We start from the raw sequence: 6,916 nt of genomic DNA, 5'->3' as shown, positions 1-6,916 counted from the left end.
CTAGTGTGAATATGTCTTCTCTGTCCTGCGGGGTCCCTGACTGACACAGAGGCCTCTGTCTTGGTTAGCCCTCCTGCTAGGAAGGGGAGGAGGAGGAGGATCATGGATGTTCCTCTTTCTCCATCTCTGCCTCTGCCTCCAAACTTTCGTTTCCCAGAAGAGACTGAGCTTCAGGAGCTACCCAAATGAAGTGTGGAAGGAACAGCTCAGGGTGAGCTGATGAGGCAGGAGGGGTGAGCTGTTAGTGAGACGGAGAGGCAGCAATGGGAGGATGGAGGTGAAAAAGGAGAGAAGGGACATGAGGAGACATCTAGGACCTCCTAGAGAAGCTTTGGCTTCAAAACAAGACAGATTCGAGGCTAAAGAGCAGAACGCAGTTTGACTGCCTGGGGGTGGGAGGGCCTGCTGAGAGGGTCTTGGAGCTCAGGCCTCTGCTGTGGGGTCCACACCTCCCCCACCACATCCCCTCAAACAGGACAGTGGGTCCTTTCCTTCCCAGGGCCTCCCTCTGGAGCCTGACACCCCTGCCCGAGCCCCCTCTATCTGAGCAGCCTGCCCTGCTTATCTGTCCCCTTAGACTCTGAGCTGTGACTCTTATCTGGATGCCTGGGCCCCTGGAGCCGGGCATTCTCAGAAAAGCAGGAGACAGAGAAGCACAGGAATGCTGGGGGTATGCCCCTAAAGAGACTCTATCTAACAGGGTGTCTGCTCCCCACCCTAAGCTCCCCCCACCCAACCCATCACCCCAAATCTGTGCTTCCCTAGCCAGGTGCACCTTCCTCATCATAAGTGCCCGTCTCTTCTCTTGTCATGGCACTATCTAATTACCATTATATCACCAGCATCTAGCAACTTGCTTGACACATAATAGGTATGCAGCATCTAGTACATGCCCAACCAATATTTATTTATAAGAGAAGCTGCCTTTCCCCTCCCTGCCCAGAGCAGAAGACCCCAATCACACAGGCATGGAGGGTGGGAAGAGCCCTGCAGGGTGGGAGCCAAGAGACCTGAATCATGCTTTCACTCCATCAGCCTGGTGGCTTTGGACACTCCCTTCTCTTTCTGGACCTCAGTTTTCTTATCTGAGACTTGGACTTGATTGGACTTGAAAATCTACAGTTCTTGTGCCAAAGAATGATTTTGTAAAGTATCATGATTAATACATAAAGGTGATTAATACATGAAAGTTTTGAATCACAGTCATAAACCTTGGCATGTTAGTCTTTCTTTTTTACTCATGGCCAAGAACCATAGGTATTTTTATCTACCCTCCCCATTCTAAAAAGAGTCCATCTCCTCAACCGTCCATGTAAGGCCTCTGTGCCCACAAAATTAGGTAATTGATTAATTCACTCCCACTCTCATTTCATTCAGCAAATATTTATGGAATGCCTGTCAGGGATGAATCGTGTATTTCCTTCACTGTCTTTGTGGGAAGCTCAGAGAGAGCTAGTAGGTACCAAAGATGGCATAGAATTTCACATGGGCATGGAGGTGGGTCAGGGGAGGGCCCTCCCTCATCACCTGCCCATTTCACTCCTTCTGTTGTTGAGCAAAGGTGCTCTTCTTGGGACAGATGGCCCTGTTGCACTGAGCAGAGGTCTGGCTGCCTCACAGGCTTCCCATGGGGCAGGTGGTGACATCTGATTCAGGGATTAAAAGCTCAGAAGTCTGGAAAGAGCAGAGGGCCAGGTAACCTCCAGACCTTTCCACATGGCCCACTGGAGAACCACTCATATCCATCAACTACACATACCAGCCAGATGTAGGTAGGAAGCATCATTAGGTTCCTCTCCAATGGGGCTGACCAGGAGCAAAGCCTCTGAGCCCAGGAACTGCCCAAAGGATTTTCCTGAGTCAGACTCACTGATGCGTGGAGGATGGACCAACAACCTAAGGCAGGATAAGCATGTTCACCATCCAACTCAAGGTTGAATGCTAAATAGGACTCACCAAGGACTCTGGCTAGAACTAAAAGGGCCTTCCCTCTGAGTGCTGGGTTCTGGTCTGGCAGTGTGTCTTTCCCCCACATAGCCATGGAAACTATCTGACAGTGTCCTCGCTCTCCTGTCCACAGTCTGTTGGTACAACCATAGCTTCATACAATGTGGCAAACACAGCATTCACATAACCAGAGTCACAGCCACAGCAAACAGCAGTCTATTCTTTCCAAGAATCCCTTGGATATTTCAGCCTTCCTATAACCTCCTCTCTCCCTTTGGTCTTAGGTACAAATGGGCTCAGAATAGTTTGTCTGCAGGGTGAAGAGGAGGGGAAACTTTCATTTATGTCATCTGGATTGAAGATGCCGGCTCAAGGGTGGCGGGCTGTCTGTGGAGCCCCAGATGGGGAATGTAGGGCAGCTCTTCCCGACGTGTCCCATGGGCGACACCTAGCAGCACTGGGCTAGGTGCATTGTTAAATTTGGCCAGGTTGTTTCCCCTTTGGAAAGAGAAGCTGCTGAGGGCAGCTGGAGAGAGTACACCCAACCGCATCCACTAGCCCCTCAACAGATTCCTCCCTCAGGCTCAGGCTGGGGTCCTATGGCTGCTTGGCAATCCTTTTACAAAACAAGTGTTATTCAACTTACAAAAAAAAAAACCAATACAGACACATCATAGAAAATTTAGAAAATAAAGGTAAGTAAAAAGAAAAATCACCCTTGATTCCACATTGCACCACCCAGAAACAGCCACTGCTAACTAGTATATATTCCTACAATCTTATATCTGTCCTTATATAGACATATTACATACTCTTTTCAAAAATCAGATTGTTGGGTTTATACTAGTTTTTCAATTAATGCATCCCAAATACTTTTTCATTTCATGAAATTAATTTTACTTTCCAATATCATTTTGAATGGCTGTATACCATTCTATTACATGAACCTGCTTTATCAAGTTGGGGTATAAATTAGATAAATATTTCATAAGTATTTTTTTTCTTTTAGCTGCACCATGGGGCTTGCAGGATCTTAGTTCCCCAACCAGGGATCGAACCTGTGGCCCCTGCAGTGGAAGTGCAGAGCCCTTTCCCCATCATAAGTATTTTTTTTTTCTTTTTTTTTGCGATAGGCGGGGCTCTCACTGTTGTGGCCTCTCCCGTTGCGGAGCACAGGCTCCGGACGCGCAGGCTCAGCGGCCATGGCTCACGGGCCTAGCTGCTCCGCGGCATGTGGGATTTTCCCGGACTGGGGCAGGAACCCGTGTCCCCTGCATCGGCAGGCAGACTCTTAACCACTGCACCACCAGGGAAGCCCCATCATAAGTATTTTTAATTAACCACTTAAGACCATCTGAAGTAACAAGAAATACAGTATCTCTCTCTTGGGTTCGTCCTCCACACTGAATTGCTCAAGCACATCAAGGACTTCCTCAAAAGGGCAGTTCATCCAAGGCCAGGTGACAAGAGCACTGGAGCCTCTAATTATCTGTGGCTTCTCTTGCTACCCACAACATGTCCCTGTAGAATCTGGTCCTGTATAGTCTCAGTGTCTTTGTCCACCAACGCAGTGATGTTCTCACTGGTTCAGATTTCTAAGAGTTTTCTAAGGTAATTCTCCAATGGAGGAAGACCCCCAATGTTCCAAAGTGCCTAGGATGGGAGAAGCTTCCAGCCCCATATACACACCAGCCAGAAATCTGCCAACTTAGCACCTGGCGCTGAGCTTGGACAATCTGTCAGTTCCCGCCACCAGTGGACCTCATTCAGAACCATCCTTATATATCAGAGAGGGTCTGACCATGTTGATCCCCAAAGGAAGGAGTAAAGTGTTTCCAATCCTTTCCTTTTGGAGCCTTTTTGCCCTATATGGATTTGCCCACCTCCTTCTCAGCAACCATTCTTGAGAAGTTAAATGAGTTTCCTCAAGTTTCCTCTCTGCACCTCAACTTTTTGCCGGTTTGTCATGCATTCGTTTATTTGCCTCTCATAACAGAACTATCCTTCCTTCTCTTCCAAGCTAAACTCATGTCTTGCGTAGGCTGTTGATACTGCTTCCTTCCCCTCCTATATGTCCTCTCTTTATTATTTATCCTGTCTGTATCATACATCTTCAACCTCTCCCTCTTTACTAAGTTCTTTTCCTCCCCAAACAGACAAATTCCTCAAGACTGCAAAACCAACAAGCAAATAAACCCTTCTCCAACCTTAATTTCCCTACAGCTATGACCCAACTCTCTCCTTACTTTTCTGGCCAAATTATTTTATTTTATTTTATTGGAGTATCATTGATTTACAATGTTGTGTTAGTCTCAGGTGTATAGCAAAGTGATTCAGTTATAGGTATACATATATTCATTCTTTTTCAGATTCTTTTCCCACATAGGTTATTACCCAAACTTCTAAAGAGAAGAAGTGAGAATCTACTGTTACTGTCTTGACTCTTCAAACCCACACAACCTGGGCACCTCAGCCATCATCCACTGAGATCACTTTCTCAGGGGTCAACACTAATCAGGGTCACCATGTATCCCAGTTTACCAGGAATAATCCTGGTTTATCCCTGCTGTCCCAGAGTCTTCTCCAAGTGTCCCAGTTTAAACACTAAATGATATGGTCACCTTACCAGTAACCAGCTACAACCAACGCAGCCCACAGCTCCATCACAGCCATTCTCCACAAACTGCCAGCAACACTGGCCTCTATTGACTATGTCATTCTTGAACTTTCCTCCTCCTCTGGCTTACCTGACGTCTCTCCACTGGTTTCTCACCCCTCCTTTCTGTTGTGCTTGCCCTCATCCACATCCACTGCATTCACTTTCCCCATAAATGCTGGAGCTTTGCAAGCTTCTGTTCCTCTCATTTAGCATTTACTCTCTGTCCGAATTTCACCCACACCCACAGCTTTAGCTCATCATCCCTGCCTTAGCCCTCAATTCAGTGCAAATCTAAAGACTTCTGGGAATCATGGTGGCTTAAATGCAGGTTTACAAAACTAGCCTCTCCGAACTTGACAGAAATGAACAAAAAGAAACAAAAATGAGGGCTGAAACCATGGCAAGATTCTCCTCAGACACAAAAGATTTAAATAGAGACAGACCTTCCTCTTGCCCTGATATAAAGATATATATTCCCTCTAAATTAATTTATTAATTCAGCACAATCCTAATCAAAATACCAGCATGATTTTTAACATGCTCAAATAATTTTATAGTTAATCTGGTAAAAGAAATAGCTAAGAGAATTCTTAGCTAAAAGAGATGAGCAGTAGAGGAGAGAGACTCCTTTATCTGTTTTTAAAAAAGATAACAGAAAAAAAAAAGATAGTACATTGCAGTAATTTGGGGGCGTGGGGCAAGGAGTGATACTGGAATGGCAAAAGGAAAGGAAATCATGGAAGAGATATAGAATTCAGAAATGTATATAGAAATGTAGTAAATGAGAAAAGAGACATTGCTAATTAATGAGGGAAGATGGATTATATATGTATATGAAAATGTATTTATGGACAAGAAAATGTAAGTGAATATTTCTTGAGGTGGGGAAGAGCTCTTTAAGTATGTTATCTAGGTCAGAGATCATAAAAGCAAAGTCTGATATGCTTCAATATATAAAACTGAAAATTTCTGCATGGAAAACACTCCATAACAGAAGTTAAATAACAAATGAGGTGAGGGGGAATAAATATTTGTAGCAATAAATGATAGAAAAGGGAATATTCTCCCCAATATAGAAAGTGCTCCTTCAACTCTATAAAGAAAAGATGAAAACTGGGCTTCCCTGGTGGTTCAGTGGTTGGGAGTCCGCTTGCCAATGCAGGGGACACAGGTTCAAGCCCTGGTCCGGAAAGATCCCACATGCCGTGGGGCGGCTAAGCCTGTGCACCACAACTGCTGAAGCCCGCGAGTCACAACTACTGAAGACTGTGCGCCTGGAGCCCGTGCTCCGCAGCGGGAGAGGTCACCACAGTGAGAAGCCCGCTCACCGCAACTAGAGAAAGCCCGCACACAGCAACAAAGACCCAATGCAGCCAAAAATAAAAAAATAAATTAATTAATTAAGAAAGAAAAAAAAGATGAAAACTAAATGGAAAGGGGGAAAGGGTATGAAAAGGGTTTGTAAGTCATTATTTCTTAATCAGCCACCTTGTATAAAGGCAGGGAGGGTGTAGTCAGCTGGAAGAGCGACAGAGCACAAATGTTATCAAACCCTCCCAGTCTGGGACTATAAATAAAGTTCCATTAACATCCATCACCCAAAGTTCCTGCTGTTTCTCTTCCAGCACCTACAGGACCTCTGCCCTCTTCCTCCTCTGCCACAAGTATTTCTGGGAGTTCCAAATAGGGAGCCCACATATGCTGAGGCATCACCCCATCAGCCACAATTCCCATATGGCTTCACTGGAATTCTTCCTCTCCTGTCCTAGTTCAGTGCCGGCTGCCAGCAAAGCCATTCCAACAGTGACCTGCGTGTGACTACTGCTCTGAGGAGGCACCTCCCTTCTAATGTTCCCAAAGCCACCATTCCCTGGAACCAGAGGGCACTGAGCCCCAGGTAGAGGTGAGGAGGATACCTCCTCTACCACCCTCTATCGGGCCTCCCTGCTAACACCAAGGGGATTAATCCAACTCAAGAGGAAGGGGAGTGGGGAAGGGGGGGCGGGGACAGAGAGGGAAGAGGAAAAAGGACAGCATGAGTTTCCTATTGCTGCTGTAACAAATGACCACAAACCTGCTGGCTTAAAACAATACACTTTTATTCTCTCACAGCTCTGGTGGCCAGAAGTCTGAAATCAGTTTCACTGGGCTGAAATCAAAATGCTGGCAGGCTGCACTCCCTCCAGAGGCTCTAGGGGAGAATCCTTGCCTTTTCCACCTTCTAGTGTTGCACTGTGTTTCTTGGCTCTTGGCCCCTTTCTCCATCTTCAAAGCCAGCAGCATAGCATCATGCTTCAGGGGTCATGCTGT

Source organism: Mesoplodon mirus (genome assembly GCF_964341445.2).
Source record: "Mesoplodon mirus genome assembly, chromosome: 4".
Taxonomy (NCBI): domain Eukaryota; kingdom Metazoa; phylum Chordata; class Mammalia; order Artiodactyla; family Ziphiidae; genus Mesoplodon; species Mesoplodon mirus.
Note: the sequence above shows the minus strand (reverse complement) of the source record.